Source organism: Epinephelus lanceolatus, chromosome 23 (genome assembly GCF_041903045.1).
Source record: "Epinephelus lanceolatus isolate andai-2023 chromosome 23, ASM4190304v1, whole genome shotgun sequence".
NCBI classification, from domain to species: Eukaryota; Metazoa; Chordata; class Actinopteri; order Perciformes; family Serranidae; genus Epinephelus; species Epinephelus lanceolatus.
In genome coordinates, this window is record NC_135756.1 from 5,862,198 (window position 1) to 5,879,994 (window position 17,797).

Here is a 17,797-nt window from a genome sequence, read left to right on the forward strand (position 1 = left end):
TTAAAGAATCAAAGGAATAATGAGCTCTAACTGTCCCTCTTTGTTTTTTGCTCATAGCTTTGCTCCAGACATCTATCAGACTCTGTGTCTCTCTGATTCCTCCTGTGTGAAGGAGTGGCATGCTGCTGCCATCTAAAGGTGCGGGACAACTTTACCGAGGCTGTGTCCGGCGCTGTGTGTGTGACAGAACTATGAAACACTTCATTACAGGTTTATCTAGTACATCTCTCCTCAGTCCAAGTGAAATACTTACCCTGCGTAAAATATAAATGATCAACTAATGGCTTCAGAGTGCCACTTGTCGCTGGCGGTGTGTTGCTGATCAGCTGTGGGAGGGTGAAAGGTTGAGAAGGACGAATGTGAGGGATTTAATTAGACAAATAATGCTGCTGCTGTGTCCAACGTACAGGCGGGAACACAAAGTAATATCACTGTAATCCCTTGTAAGCTCTGGTCCTGTGTAACTGCTGGACAAACACATGTATGGGAATGTAATGAGGTCCTAACACTTTCTGTACACATGTATGAAGGAAATATTTTGCACGACATGTTAGAAGTACCCACAAAAACACAGTCTATGTTATGTTGTCTAAATTTAAAAAAAAATGTCATATATAGGATACCGTAGCAACAATAAACTTTTATCCATTAAGTGTCCAACTGTCTGTAGAGAATACATCTGATTGGCTGTGGGTATGATTTATTTATAGATAACCATACAGCTCTGGCGTTGTGGAAGACGACTCAGCTGTTACTAGGAAACAACTCTTGTTTGTTTCTTGTTGGAGTGGTAAAGTGCTGTTCAGACCAAAGTTGACAATGAAAGTGCCAATACAAAGTTTTAGTTGAAGAAGTATAGTCACCTAATATTCCTGTATGAAAAGGCAATGCTTGGGTTTCGATTTCAGCATGGTAAGACAACCGAATATACAGATGAAGTCTGGGATGAATGTTTAAGGAGTATACACATCTGTTCAATCAATGTCAGACTCAGTCTTACACAGTTCAAAACTTCACATAGACTCTATTATTCCAGGGACAAGCTACGTAGCAATACAATTAGCAATTTAGCACATGCTTCCTGGTCATGCAGTACATTGTGTACATACTGGAAGAATATTTTTCACTGTTTCTTAGTGATGTGACGTTCGCGAACGAGCCAAGACTTTGAACCGACTCTTTGAAGTGAACGAGTGAACCGGCTCTTTAGAGTGAACAAGCCAGTTCCTAATTTCTTTGTTTTTTGCTTTAATTTACTCAGTATCCATTAATTTCAGATTATTTGATCCAGAACAAGTTGAGAGAGACTAGTTTGTGAGGGAGAAAGACAGTGCAGCCGCTCACTCGTTCACTTCAAAGAGCCAGCTGAAAGACTCGGCTCGTTCGCGAACATCACATCACTAATTGACAGGCTTGTTGTTTATAAAGGGCGTTGCTATGGCTACACCAAACTTTATATCTGCCAGTCTATTCTGGGTCCATGTTACAATATCCAGATCACGTGATGCTTTAAATCAGCAATGCAATTCTCGTTGAACCCACAACGAGAGCCAAAGAACCGGCTCTCACAAGTGAACGAGAAATCTCATCACTACTGTTTCTCTGAAGGCTTTTGGGAAATTTTGGGAACCTGATCCACTCACAGTGATCCTTTTCGTAATTAGCTCTTTTTCCTCTGTTAGCAAATACCAACAAAATGGCTGCTTTATTTGGAATGGTGATCGCAAAGAAGGTAATTTTACAAGTGTGGAAGACGGACTCTGTTACCACATATGATTTAAGGTAAAATTAAATGGCAAACACATCAGACCTCGAGGAACTGAGATTCTATAATGAGGACAGAGGTGCTGTGTTTGATCAGATTTGCGACCCTGTACTGAAATTCTTTCACAGCGAAGGCTATTGTGATGATGTTTTTTAGATGACACACATTGCTGTGTAGATTTCTCCTTTTCTGCATATGTAATTTTTACTACTACTACTTTGTACTACACTCTGAAGCGATAAACATATATATTTTCAAATAATAGTAAATTCATGTTGTCAGTGGGTGCTGATACTCAAGTATATCACTTGAAACACAGCATCTAGGGTTGGGCCTGTGTAAAACTTTTCATATCCAGTTTGATGTTCAGCCAAACACCAGACCAGACAGGTATACCACTAGGTAAATTATGACACCTTTAGTTGCCTTCTTGTTATCTTCCTACATTTGTACTTTTTAAGGAAACAGGTTTTATACTTTAATATTTAATTGAAAAGATATACAATAAATCCAACAGCAAGTGTGTTGTTATTAGCTACGGTCATTTACCTGACAAGAAACTCTCAGCTCTCTGGAATTCTTCATCTGACCAACTACCAAATTGTGTTTTTTCAAAGTGAAATAAGTCAGCATCATATAGACCCTGGGTCTTTAACAGGAGGTCTGCATTCCCTTGGCCCATTATGCTAGCAGCAAACACGTGGAGTTAATAACCATTAGCTATTTTGCGACCCTATTTACTAAATAAGGTTTCAGATTTGGGATTTTATTTGTGTATTTTTCAGATACTTCTAAATACATGAATATAACCATAATTATAGCCTGGGCTGGGTGCGTGGGATTTCCCCCCCTCTGGTCTATATATCCATAGTGATTAATGTTACATCACCATATAAAATACCTAGAATACCTAATATTTTTACTTGTAGGCTAGATTTGTTTATATATGCTACAGTGATTTATTTTCCACAGAGCTCTACGGTGCGAGCATTTTACTGCATTTGCAACTAAAAATAGTTTTGTTCACGCTGTGTGAGTACAGATTTCAACCAGCAGCAGAATCCTGTCGGTTGTGGGTTGAACGGGGGTCACAGACACAGTCAGGAATACGTATTCCTGTCAAATATGCGGCGCAAGATAAGGGCTTACCGGTAACAGAGAAGCCTGGCTCCAGGGGCCTGTTGTTCAACAGTAGAATTAACCAATCCAGGGTAAGTGGAAAAGCGAGGCTGGACAAATTCCCCTAAGTCCATCCTGGCTTAATTGGTTGTTCGAACACCAAGCCAGGCTGAGGAGGCGCGGCTTTGTCAGGCCAGGTGTAACTTATTCAGGTGAGTGCGCGTCCACGGCTTTCTTAAATAGACCCTGAGATCGATCACAGATTCACCAATGCAGCAATGGAGAGGACGCGTGCCGCATACTTCTCACCCAGTGAGCAGCGTCTCATCATGGACACTTATGAAGAGGTAAAACATATAATCATGAAGAAAGGAAACACTGCAGCAATAATAAAGCAGAGAGATAGAGCGCATGGCAAACAATTGCGGACCGACTAAATGTGTAAGTAATCTAAAAATATACACTTGCTGCGCAAATGAATCTGTCATAATTACAATTAAAGTTCCTTCCACAAATTAACAGTTGTACACTTCGCCTTAAAGGTGAGCAGTGGAAGTTAAGCAACTGCTGATTTCACACCAGCAGAACATATACTGTACATGGAATCAATCATTTTATTCATTCATTAATCAACCATTGGTGTTATATGGACTGTCTGACTTTGGATTGTCTTGCAGTGTAATACAAATTGACAAATTAAAAGAAAAACCTTCAGGAAACTGGACTTAGAAATTAAGAAACTAGAGAAAGAAGTAAGTGATTTTAATGCACATTGTAAGCATGACGCAATTAATCAATGTTATTTCTCTCTTTCTCTCCACAGCTCAAAGCAGACAGTGACTGATTACAGCATTTTTCATTTAAATAAAATGAGGTCAGAGAATATTATGGTTTCATCTTCATGTTTTCATTCATTGATGTAAAGTACACTGGAGTTATTGGTCCACTTAACTGGGAATATAATTTGGGAAGGTCATACAGTTATGAAACCTAATAACCACTAATTGTGTTAATGCCAAATACACCTACTTGTATGTTTATTCCAACAATTAATCCTTTCATTGGTAAAGATATGTGCATGTCAAAGTATGTTTGGACTATGACAAAAATAATGAATTAAATGTTAAATGTTTTTTTTTTATTATTGTAGGCTTAATGTATTTTGTTCAAAAATAAGAACATGAAATGACAGTAAAACACATTGATTTCCGATCGCAGTGACAGCTGACTGGACAGATAAGGCACCAGGCTAAACTAAGCCTGGTTGTTAGCCTGGTCGGGACCAGTTTAAGTGCACAGAATAAATATCCATGGCAACATATGTGCCTCTGCTAAAGTTAAGCCAGGATAACCAACATATCCCAGCTTAATCCTTTATCTAGGTTTCGAACAACAGGCCCCAGGTCCAATATTTTCCTCTTTGTTGATGTCATGACATCATGACTCCTTCTCATCCAGAAGCACCTGGACAGCCGAGCCATGGCGGCACACAGGTATGTGACGTGTCAGAGGGGAAACGAGCCTTTCGCATTTCTCTCTTTGTAGCAGCTAATGGTCCACAAACCTCACCGCACTGAAGGGACTGTTCTTTACTTATGAAGGGACTGTTCTTTACTTGTCAGGGGAGGAGGGTGGCTGGTTGATTTTTATTTCATTTATTTATTTTATTTTGATCCCCCCTATGTTAATCACTTATTGATGCTGTTTTTTAAGTATGAATAAGTCAGTAAGTAATTTATTCCATTGAAATATCATTGATGTATTATAGAAAAGTGATTTGTCTTTTTATAAATGACAAAAGGCACATCTACCTCATTTTCGCCATGGTATCGTGATACTACTCAGAACCATGGTACTTTCACTGGTATCGTACCGTGGGTCCCAATTTTGGTACCGTGACAACACTGTTATTTTATGTATTTTACATTTCAAGTTGTAAAAAGTAAAATGTTTTGTTAGAAAATTATTTTGTTGCATAATAGGGCATTAACAGAAAAGTCGATTTGTCGACGTGTCGAAGTCAGTGGCACAAGTTGACACCCCCCGGGAGGAGTCAACAAGTCGTATGTTTTTTCCCTCTCTCTCTCTCTGTGTGCTTGTGTACGGAATACAATCGCTGCCTCTGATTACGCTGATACGGTGTATTATAAGCGGAGCAGACTCAGCCAGGAATGTCCGCAGACATTCGGGCTTTCATAGTCAAGCGCACTTCCGCGTTGTAGTTTCCTGTAAAAATGTCAGTGAAAAATGCCCGCTATGTGAAAAATACATGCTTAACAGTCACTGGTGCGTGGAGCGGAGTCCGCACGGTCATAAAATCTGAGCTTTGCGCGCACAGGGCTTGCGGATGTCCGCTTTGAGTCCGCGCGGACCTCCGCAGAGTCCGTTCCGCGTACGTTCCGCTCGAGTATGTTCGGGCCTTGACAGACACACATCACATGTGTGGAGATACTTCACTTTCCTCCGCCGTGTCAATGTGATGACATCATCAAATGACTTGTCGACTCGACTCGACTTTATTGACAGATAAGTAGACCTGAAAAAAATCAAAGTCGTTAACGCCCTATTGCATAATGAGAATTGAGAAAATAAAGCAATTTATGTTCTTAATTTGTTTTTTTCTTCCTCAAAAAGTATCGATAAGAGTACCGTTAAAATACCATATCGATAAGAGTAGTAGTACCGTTAAAATCTTAACGATACCCATCCCTAGTGACCATAAACTGACGAGCCATTGTTGGAAGAAATACACTTCGTAAAGTCCATTACTGTCTTACACCTCATCATGCATCAACACTTGCATACAAGCATAAAACAAACAAAAGGACAGCCAAAATCTTTTCTGCTAATTAAAAGTATGCAAACTCTCTGCTACATCTTAGAGAACACACACACACACACACACACACACACACACACCGATACACACTCATCATGGTTTAATCAGTGCGGATGTACTGTGGAGGCCCTTTCCCCCTTCGGTGCCAGGCGCTATTGTGGTGATGACTGCACTGGCATATTGATGTCAAGTCTTTATTGTGTGGGTTTACGGTAGAGAGGGAGTGTTGATTATCTTGTAACCTCTCCACCCCTCTCTCCGCACCTCGCTCCCTCTTAGCTAACAACGTCAATGTGTGTGTATGTGTGTGCGCGTTTGCTGGTTTAGTCTAATGAAAGCTACAGGCCCTCAGCCTCCTCACGCCAAAGCCTAAATCAGACGCTCTCACGGCTGTGTCTATGTGCTGGTTCTCTCTCATCCCTCGCTTATATGGAAAAAGAAGAGCTTTGAAGGGTGTTTGTGTTGTTCCCCCATGTCTGACTGTCACCGAGCTGCTGCCTCTGTCCTTGTTCTAAACCCAGATATTAAAGTTACACAGCGGCAAAGATGCAGCAAGAGAAAAGAGGGAAGATGATAGGAGATCAATACACAACAGGGGGAGAAAAAAAATAAAGCGGGGTGTGGGAGAGTAAAAGGAATAGTTTCTGAAAGTCAGACATCCAAACAGGCAGACGGATCACAAACACAGAGTCATGGTTAGATCTGCAGACAGCTCCCACAACCAGAAAGAGACGGTGATAGAATATGAGAGAGTGAATGAGCAGAATGTAAAGGATGACAGGCATTTTGCTCCTCCGTCAGAGACTATTACTGCCAGCACCGCACCCTTCTGCTGTAATGTGTTTGGAGGGGGTGGACAAAATAATAGGAACACCCGACAATGTATTGCACTGCGAAGCTCGTTGTGTAGTTTGTGGTTTTGTACTGGACTACATTCTTCCTGCAGTTTTGATCCGGACTCTTGATGTAAAGAAGTGAAACTGTATCGCTGTCCCTATTCTTAAGTATTAAACATGAGCAGGGATCAGACTACAAGATTTCAGCACAATAACAGCTCTTCTAATACACACAGGGTTTTTGGAATAAAAATGAAAATGCGGACCAGACACAAGAAAAGACCTGTTGCTAAGCCTCGCCGGAAAATAAAGGGAAACCAGACCTTTTTTTTTCTTTCCCATTCAGCCATGTATCATCACACTGCGTTCAAATGAACGGTGTTTGGCTTTCCCCCATGCCGCCAGCGCCCAGATCTCTGCCAGCAGACGGGCGGAGATCTCCAAGGGAGACTAAACACCATCCATCTGCACACACTGTGATGACCCAAAGCTGGCTGAAAAAATCGGCAAAGTTTCCTGGTTCCTGTACAGCAGGGTCCAGGGTTTCCACTACATGTAATTGATCGTGGCGTGCCGCCATGGCAAAATAAAAGCCGCCACGCCTTCAGAATGCTGATTTTTTTTTTTTTTTCCCAGATGTTAAAACAATGTAAAGTATATTGTATGAATGGATATATATACATATATATATATATGTGCATAGTCTATATTTGCACACATAAACTTACCATAATCAGAGTTTGAAATGATAATTTAAATATCATGAAATGTTATGTGACGCTAGGCCTATGCTGCAATTAACTTTATTTTGAAAAACGAACACCGGAGTCATCACCTGCCTGTATGGCTGTACTGCGACGCGCTCAAGAGTGGAGGGGAGGCAAAAAGACAACAGTCCGAAATAGAGGGAGAGAAAAGGGGTGAGAGATAGGTAGCCTACCCAAGCAAGGTTAAGTTTGATGCATTTTTTGAAAATGCCTTAATGTTAATGTTAACGTTCCCGCTGTTTCTTCCTCTCACTTTCATCACGCTGTCATCATCCGAGCAATCGGCATTGAACTTTTCCGTGCTCTCATAGCTCCTTAGATTTGTTTTAAACTCAGTGAAACTTAACTTCTCATCACTTTGTGTAATATGGATGGAAAATGGCTTAAATGAGTCTGGCAGGCCCTTCAGGATCATTGCAGTTAACAAGCTATCACTTAGAGTTTCTCCTGCATTCCTCAGTGTTGTGTAGAGCTTAGATTGGGCCAAAAAACTCCAGCCCGACCCCACCCGAGCCCGTGCATATTCTGTCCGAGCCCAGCCCGGCCTGCCCCATCCCTTTAACTGTAATTATGAGCACGAGCCCGGTTTAAACCCGACCTTTTTTTAAGGATACAAACGTACACCTTGAAGGCTGACTCTCGTCTTTCTTTCCATGGCAAGCCTTCGTCATGTGCCTCTTAAGTGTCGAGGTCCCCGTCTTTTTGCTGTCCTATACCAGCACCGTGCTGCACTTGGTACACTAGACGAAGCCTACACACACGTCGCTGTCCAAAACTCACATGTGCGCGCCAGTGGCGCCATCAAGGCGGGGCCATTTATTAATTTGCGACACCTCCTACCTGTTTACCACGCCCACCCTCCAGACAACCTGGTCAGTGTAAGAGCACATTCAGGATCAACAGTATTCAACACACTTTTAATTGTTTTTATGTGTAGGTGAAGACAGACCTGAGGAACAGGCAGCATCAATGGGCCACCTCATTCGGTAACCAAATATATTCAGCCGAATATTGTAAAAAAACACACATTCGGTATTCGGTGGAATAAGTGAAAAGCAAGGCCGAATAATAGCAGCGTGTTTTGATAATGCAATCAAACAGCTTGCGGTGACGGACGGAGTAAAATGTCGGCAGTGTGGCAATATCTTACTCCATCCGTCACCACACTCGCATTTGCGACTAACAATAGTTTTGTGCGAGCAAAATAAATCATTCAGCACGCTGTGTGAGTACAGATTTCAACCAGCATCAGAAACGAAAGGCGAATCCCGCCGGTTGTGGGTTGAACAGGGGTCACAGACACAGACAGGAATGTATTCCTGTCAAATACGGCAGCCACAGTGCTACGAGGGGGAAGATAACAGCTTACCGGCAACGGAGAAGTCCGGCTCCAATAATATCCTCTTCTTGGCGTCACGACTGCCCAAAAGTACCTGGACAGCCAAGCCGTGGCGGCACACAGGTATGTGGCGTGTCAGAGGAGAAACGAGCCGTTCATATTTCTCTCTTCGTGGCAGGTAACGCTCCACAAACCTCACCGCACTTTACAGACTGTTCTTTACTTATGAAGGGACTGTTCTTTACTTATGAAGGTACTGTTCTTTACTTGTCAGGGGAGGAGGGTGGCTGGTTGATTTTTATTTTATTTATTTATTTTATTTTGAGCCCCCCTATGTTAATGGCTTATTGATGTTGTTTTTGAAGTATGAATAAGTCAGTAAGTAATTTATTCCATTGAAATATCACTGATGTATTATAGAAAAGTGATTTATCTTTTTATAAATGACAAAAGGCACATCTGCTTCATTTTTGCTGTGGTATCATGATACTACTCAGAACTGTGATACTTTCATTGGTATCATACCGTGGGTCCCAATTTTGGTACCATGACAACACTAATCTGGAGGGGGTTCATCTGCAAAAACTAATGAAAAACTAAACAACAGTATTCGGTACTCGGTATTCGGCCAAGCGTTTAATTTTATTCGGCTTCGGCCACAAATTTTCATTTCAGTGCATCCCTACTAATAAGGGTATTTATGCTACATTGGCAAGCCAGCCTTTTGTTGCCCCGCACTGCCTTTCATTGGTGTCAGGTGGGAGCTAACTAGCAGCATCACTAATTCAGCTATTACTGCTGGTAACAACACCCCAACCCATGGTGGCGGGATGACACTGCGGTGGAAACACTGTGCCCACCCTCTGGTCTCATCCTTGGTCGTCCCGATGAATGAGTGGTGTAACTTTGAGCCACAAAACCCCTTTAGCACTGTTAACTGTGTTATCACTGTTTGCTCTGTTAGCAGTGTCAGCATGGCAAGAGGTGCTGACATACAATAGCTAATAATGCTGGGTTGTGCTGCTGGCTAACCAGTGGAGACCGGAGTGCTAACACTGCTAGCTGTTTATTTGTCAGCAAAGCCAACAGAAAGTAAAATATAAGGCAAGACATTTGCAAAACAAAACATTAACACTTCACCACCTCTAAATGGATAGGGCTTTTAAATGTGTCACCAAAGCACCACACTAAAATGTAAGCATGTGTTTCATATCGTTCTGCATTTTAGTTCTTACACATTATCCAGTTAGTTTCAGGATAATGGGTGCCTGGCTTTCCAAAGTAAAATCAAGCAATGCTAAAATCCCCAAAACCAGTCCTCCAAACATTTAACTCTCTATAGAAAGCAATCTCCTGCTATCCAAAGCAATAAAGAATCAAGTTTTTGTTCACTAATCCCTTGCAGTAAAAATGTAATTCTGTCCAGACATGTTGGCTTGTATGTGACAGCCAATTTATATCTAAAAAGATCATTTCACAGCCCCGTATAACAAGGTATTCCAGAGGCACTACTATATCTGTAGGGGTACTATAGTGCAGAATCCAAGCCCAGAACACATATCTCACTGATTTGAGCCTGTCAGGTAAACCATCCACTCACACTATGTACAAATCCACCTCCTTTGCGTTAATTGGTGGACTCTTAGCAGCAACCACTGCCCTTTAACCTTCCATAACAAAGCATTAGACTGACAGATGCAGCACACAGCCTGGGAAACAGGGCTGCCTGGGGCAAAGGCAAAAATGTTCCTCCATTTAGTCCACAAACTCACATGTGGTACATTTATTTATGTGTGAAAACAGCGTATGCTCTGAGTTGATTATTTGGCATCGAGGTGTTGACCTCATCTCTCCCCTCCAGTATACATTTAGCCCAACACAGCAGAAATTGCAGAATGGCAATAATAAACGTTGCTCCCTAAAGCACAAAGCTGTATGTTATGAATCCACTGTGTGTGTGGAGCAAGCGCCAGCTGATAGGTGGTCATTCCTCTCATAGAACACAGGGGGAATAGTGTGTAGTGAGCACCTGCAGCAGGACTTCAAGACATGTCACCTTTGCAGCAACTAATAATTTACTCTTGCATATTAAAGGTTCGGTATGTAGGATTTAAAGGCATCTAGTGGTGAGGTTGCAGAACTCAAACTTCTACTTAGTGTGAAGCGTGTAGAATAGGGGTGTAACGGTACACAAAAATCACGGTTCGGTACGTACCTCAGTACACAAGTCACAGTTCTGTTTTTTCGGTACAGTAATGAAAAAAATAGACAACTATTAAATATCTTTTACTTACTGGTAACCTTATTAAAACATACCACCACAGCAGTTAACTGTTTTTACACAATTTTTGAATGAAACAAATATATATAAAATCCTGCTTTTTCACATTGTTTGAATGAAAATAGAAATATAAAAAGAGAAAAATAAAATCCTGCTGTTTTTTTAACAAATTGACAGCTGGTCAGCTTTAAAGCCTGCTCAGATTCAGTTTTACTAGGAAATTACTTAGCTTTCCCACTTTGTTAAAGTGCAGTAAACAAAACATGCTTATATCTAAAGTGCAGCTTAAACAATTTTACTCAACTCCGATGGCGTTGATTATTTTTTTAGCGCGATGGTCAGGGAAACGCTCTCTCTTTTTAAATGACGACGATATCGTAGTTTGCACCAGATTGCTTTTTCTAGTCGTGCCGGTTAACGTTCAAACTCGGGTGGTGTCGCTTTAGATGCGTTAGTATGTTAGACGTGTTTCCAAGTACATACCCGACCACTGTTCTGCAGTGTCGGCACACTGCTTTTGTCTTGTCCACTTGTTTATTTCCATCTTCGTATTTTACCCTGAAACCAAAGTGTTCCCAAACGGAGGACTTAAGGTTTGCGTGTGGGTCTTCAGGTTCGTCAGGCTCACTTGCCATGTTGTCAACATGCGAGAATGCGCTGCACAAAGTGAAGGTGGAGATTTACAGTCAGACTCGGTCCGTCATTCAATTATGTCCGTCGGGGAACTAGATATTTTAAATGGTTCGGCTCGCAAAAACGGAATTAAAATAAAACAAAATAAAATAAAATAATATCCTGCGCCAAATAATTCGGTACAGGGTCGTGCCAAACCGAAAGTCGCGTACCAAACGGTTCGACACAAATACATGTACTGTTACGGCCCTAATATAGAACTATGGTGGCCGACGTGAAAACATAAATGGCCCCAGACACAGTGCTTTGAAGGCAATTTTATGTTGCAGCAAAATGTGGCATTACAACATCTGGGTTCATCACATCTTGCCATGGGGTCCAAAAAGACTTCTTCCCAAAGGCGTAAATTATGAAAGACGTCTGTAAATCAGTGGATACACTTCTTCAACCGCTGCAGAATCATTTCATTATCAGGATTTGATCCATTAGATTCGATTACATTTCAAAAGTCTAGGAAACGAAAAATCAAATAATTTTTATCCCTATTCAAGTGAGCTAATTGCTAAACCGTAGGTTAGCTGTTCGGCCGGCTTAAGGCCTTAGATATACTGGCACTTGCTTTCTAAACATTTGTTTACTTAGACAACCAGCTACGTCGTGAATGGAATTATTCACATACTTGCCTACGTACTACGCGTGTTACTGGAGGATTCCACCACAGAACTTGGACCATATAGAACTTCCAAAATTGCATTATGTAAATATTAAAACAGCCACACTCGAGGAGGTTACTGTATTGTTAACTCTGAGATCAGCGTATAAATCTTATCTTGACTACGGTGAGTTTCTTTCTCTCGTACTGCCAACACTGCCCCAACTGTACATGTGGGTATTATATGTACAATAAATGCTCCAAACAGAAGCAGGTGATGCAAGGCAGCCATCGTGTACATTCAAAAGCGAAATTAAAAGCACCTCTATCTCCGATTTTAAGTCTCTAGTGCGCTTGCACTTTGAGGCCCTACAATGCAAATAATCCAGCTAATTTCATACCGAGGAAATCGCCCTTTTTGGCTTCATGAGCAACTGAGCAACTTTCATATTAATGACTGGTGACCTGACTCCAACACCATACCCACTTCTATTTATACATCTACTATTTAGTGACTATCCCCCGGAAAACCAATCAGAGTAAACAAAGTGTGTGACGTAGGCTAGCACAACGCCACTGTAAATAGACCAGTAAGCTGCAGCGGAGATGAGCTGTGATGATGTCTGGGAAAGAGTGTTGCCATCTTTACGGATTTCCTCCTCACTGTGGACTCCGAGTTGCATGGCTGTGATTCCCAGCTTGGTCGCTTCCCTGACCTGCTCCTCCATGAGAGCAACTAGCAGAGAAACAACAATAGCCACTGAGTTTTCACTGAGCCCCATCTTTTTCCCAATCACCGGAGCCAGTTGGTAAATTAAACTTTTACCAAACCCCGTAGGAAGGACGGCAAACACATCCTTTATTTCAGTGCAGCCATTTACTCTGCTTTTAAAGAAAATATATATTCCAGTTCGTTCAACACATTTACCATCACAGTTTCAAAATCAGTAGCCATGTTGGTTGTTTACGAAATGCATTAGGCTCGTTTGAGATGAACTGCGCCTCGCCTGGAAAGTAGACGAGTGCAGGCGGCCGCAGCAGGGGGCGGTGACAAAAAGCCACGGTGAAGTCGGACAGTTTCCCAACAGATTCCAGCAGCCTTCAGTCCGTACAGGAAGTCACAGACACACTTACATCCTGTCTGGAATGATGTCAATTCATTAAAAAAAGTGATCAGACTCATATCAGTTTGTTCTCAGTCTCCAGTTGTTTAAATACTTTAGATAATTTATTAAAATGCTTTACAGGTGATCTGTAGTTTATGTTCATGGTTTATCCTCCATTTGACATGAACTCTCCTGTAAATCAGCATCATATCAGTTTGACCTGTCCCCTCAACTACACAGGCTGAATAAACTGTGTTTGACAATAAGGTTCGTATTTTATACAAGACAAAAGCTTTCATTAAGGCTCAGTCAGATACAGTCAGGGCTTCACATCTGTACAGATATTATTTTAAGAATCCTCACACCCCACTGACCACAAGTCAAGTGTGTTGCTAAATACTTCAATAATTAAAACAGCCCAGTGTTAATGCACAGTAGACTCTGTATAGTTTATGAAGAATTTATTTAGTCTCTGACAACTAAACTTCACCATCAGTCACACATATTTTCTTTTACAGAATAAACTTTCAAATCAGACAAATAAATCTGAACCAATCAGCTGTTAGTTCAGGTGAGAGCCAGGCAGTGCAGTCGGTGGAGAGCAACTGCAGCGCCTGGCTCTAAAAACTGCGGCCGGCTCGCTCTCGCAGTTCGCCGTCCACTTTTGTAATACATCAGAGTAAGTCGGGATGAAGTCGGATACAAAACTAACCAGCATGCATTGTTAGCTGTTAGCCGTTAGCGGTGTCTGTAATAACCACAGACTGTATAAAAATAAGGTAATAACTCAATAAACGGTCCGTGAATAAAATAATTTTTTCCAGCGGATATCTTAGTTACAACCTGATTGAGCTAGCAAAGCAGTTTTGTGTTGCTATGTGTGGTATTTATTCAGTTATGGGAAATCACGATGTCTAGAAAGCATCAGTGGCTGCAGCTGGCAGGGACAGCTAACAATAGCAGCAAAGCTAACATCAGGACGTCATCTGTTAAAAGCCTCCCGTTGTCGAAAACGACATGAAACTACTCCAGTTAGCTCAATCATGTTGTAACTAAGACATCTGCTGGAAAAAAAAAAAAATCACGTTGACGAGACGGCATTTTGGGTGGAGTGGTCTCCATGGACACGGAGCTTGCTGTTTTTGTAGGTACACATTTCCTGGGGACACCTGCACGTCTTGGCCATGCCCCCTCCATTGTGACTGGCTGAAGCACAGCATCGTTCAAACTCAAAGCCTCAAAGCCCCCCTCTAGTCGTCTTTCACACATGGCTGCTGAGAGATTCTACAATGTAAATTGCAGAATCTGTCTTGAGAGATTATGGCCGGACTGATCTGCAGAGTGAAATAGAGTATGAGCTTGCAAGATTAGGATGCTTTCCCCAGGCTACCACTGACCACCACTGTGAATGAAAGAGAAACCTTCAGTGGTGTTTTTTCTAAACATGTCTTCAACTGAAAAAGTTGTTAATGATAAGTATACACATACAACGTAATACAGTATAGACCATTTCAAACCGGACAACATAAACATTCTAAATGGGTCCCTTTGTATTTCCTGTTTGAATGTATGTTAATGCAGAAGCTGACAGGAAGTAAACAGGGACCAAAGTTGTTACCCTTGCAACAGAATAGCAATGAAACGGTCCATAATGTTGACTTTATGTTGCAATTAAAAAAATTGAATACACTGTTGGTGCTTTGGTGGGTGCTCCCAAAATTTTGCTGGTACTAGTGCTACCATGGAAAAAAGTTAATTTCAAGCCCTCATTGTGAATATTATATTCAATTTCTGTCAATAGTTGCTCCTAAATCAATCAATCAATCAATCAATTAATCAATCAATTTTATTTATAAAGCCCAATATCACAAATCACAATTTGCCTCACAGGGCTTTACAGCATACGACATCCCTCTGTCCTTATGACCCTCACAGCGGATAAGGAAAAACTCCCCAAAAAAACCCTTTAACGGGGAAAAAAAACAGTAGAAACCTCAGGAAGAGCAACTGAGGAGGGATCCCTCTTCCAGGACGGACAGACGTGCAATAGATGTCCTACAGAACAGATCAGCATAACAAATTAACAGTAATCCACATGACACAATGAGACAGAGAGAGAGACAGAGAGAGAGAGAGAGAGAGAGATAAAGAGAGAGAGAGATGCAGGTAATGACAGTAGCTTACAACAACATTATTGAAAGTAATAATATTATAGTTACAGTTCTGGCTACTGTGGTACAATATGTTGAAAGTATGTATTAATATCTAAATCCTACACACTGGACCTTTAAAACCACAAAAACTGGCTGCAAGAGCTTAGAACAACAGCTTAGTTGCTATCACATAGGTATGACTTTAATATCTGGTGTACTTGTGTAAAGAAAAATGTGAATATGCCATCTTGGTAGTAACTAAAAAAATGTTGAGTTTTCCATGAAGCTGGGGCGAGGTCAACCTTTCCTGGGTTACCCAGACCTATCCTGGGTTGACTAACCCTAACAATGGCAATCAGGATAATCAGTATCACGACGCTGGATATCAACTCGGTAACTCAACCCAGGGTTGCTTTATCAAGAGCCGTGAACGCGCACGCAGCGGACCAATCACAATCATGAGAGAAGCGCAGTGTCACTGAGCGTCCTCACAGAGCGTCGTACGTGAGAAAAAAAAGTATTTCTCATGTAAGGATCAGAGATTAATTCTACTAAAATATGAGGAGGAGAAAAGCAACATTACAGAAAAGGCCAACAGGCAGCCGGAGGAGGAGGAAACATGCGTGGCAACGCATAACGGGATGAATAATGTTTAGTTTTAGTTTAGATTAGTTTATTTGCACATAATGTTAAAAACAGACAGTATAACATTTACAAGATTAAAAAAAGAAAAGTGCTGGAGAGGTTAGAAGCCACTAAAGGCTTATCAAAGAAATTCCCCTGTCAAAACATCAATGAAATCATATAATAGAGAAGAAAAAAAAAACGTGTCAGGAAAGAAGAAATTGAGGAGGAGAGAGGGAAAAATCAAGACAAAACAAGGTAGCAAACAAAATGATGTGTAGGTTAAATTACTCATCACTGGTTCAAGTAGCTGCAGTACCTGTACCTGTACATCTGACACTGATCACACCCTTGAATCCCATGAAATCAATGTTGTGCAGATGAACTGCGTGTATTACAATTATCGTCTAACATCATTGCGGCTGATAAATTGGTCTTCTTTGTCGTAACGTTATATATGCTACAATAAAGCTTAAAGCTGACGCCACAATTAAATCATATCAACACCAAACTGATAGTCTGAATAAAATCATCCTGTTATTGAGCTGTGTTAGAAATTAACAGCTGCGCAAAAATATACCTAGTGTCCCTCTTTAAAAAACAAAAAGGAAAATCCCTCAAACACCATGAAGTGTAGACATGATAGGCTACTTTCCACACTTCCAGCAGCAAAGCTGTCAGTTAGGCCCATTATCTTTAACAGGAATCATTGGCACTAATTAATGGTGCTATTAAGTGTCCGCAAATTACCAGTTTCTTTTTTATGAAGGGGTGGGATGAAAGTTCGACTTCTTTCCACTCCTTTTTGAACAATCTTTTCATTGTCTGTTGTTGTTGCTTTCTTTTCTTTTTAAATGTTCAAAATAAACTTTCAAATCAAAATCAACCAAATTAATTAAACTTCCCGTCATGACTGGGCTGCATTTCTGTCAGCGGAGTCATTTTTTCCGAACAGCTGATTGGCCAGTGGGTGGTGCTTTTTATAGGATCAGATTCAACCCTGAACTTACCCTGCTCCAGAGCAGGATAGCCGTTCAGAGTAAGTTACCATGGTGATCTACCCCGATAAGACCTGAACCGGCTTCGTGAGACCAAAAACCCAGGGTTAACCCTGAAGTTACCTCGCTAAGACATTAATCCTGCTTCATAATACAGGCCCCAGGTATTAAGATATGTCAGTCATATTTACATCCCTAAAGCCAACAAAACATCACCTGGTAGCCAAAGTTTGCACAGAGTCAACAGGCAAGACACCAACAGCATGATGTAAAACCAACTCACTGTAACACCAAACATTCAACCATGAGTATTCATATTCCACCACTAAATAACTTAACAGCTTAAAAGCATCATTATGAACAACAACCAAGAAAGAAAACCCAACAAAAAACCGACCAAATAAGGCAACTAACTGACATAACACACACACAGAGTTAGCAAGAGGAGAAACCGTAAATTAGCCGTTAGCAACGTTAGCATAGCACAAACGCACACGCAGCTAGCAAAAACAGCTCTTACCTCGGTGAAGTGAATAACTGGGAGAGGGACAAATCCTTTGGGATGATCCAGGAGTGGTCCAAAGACATATTAGCCGACAGAAAGCCAGCAAACTCCCCTGTAAAGGCTTGAAGTTCATGTTTGAGGCCGGTGATGCAGGTGCCAAGATGGCGACTCCTCAACAAG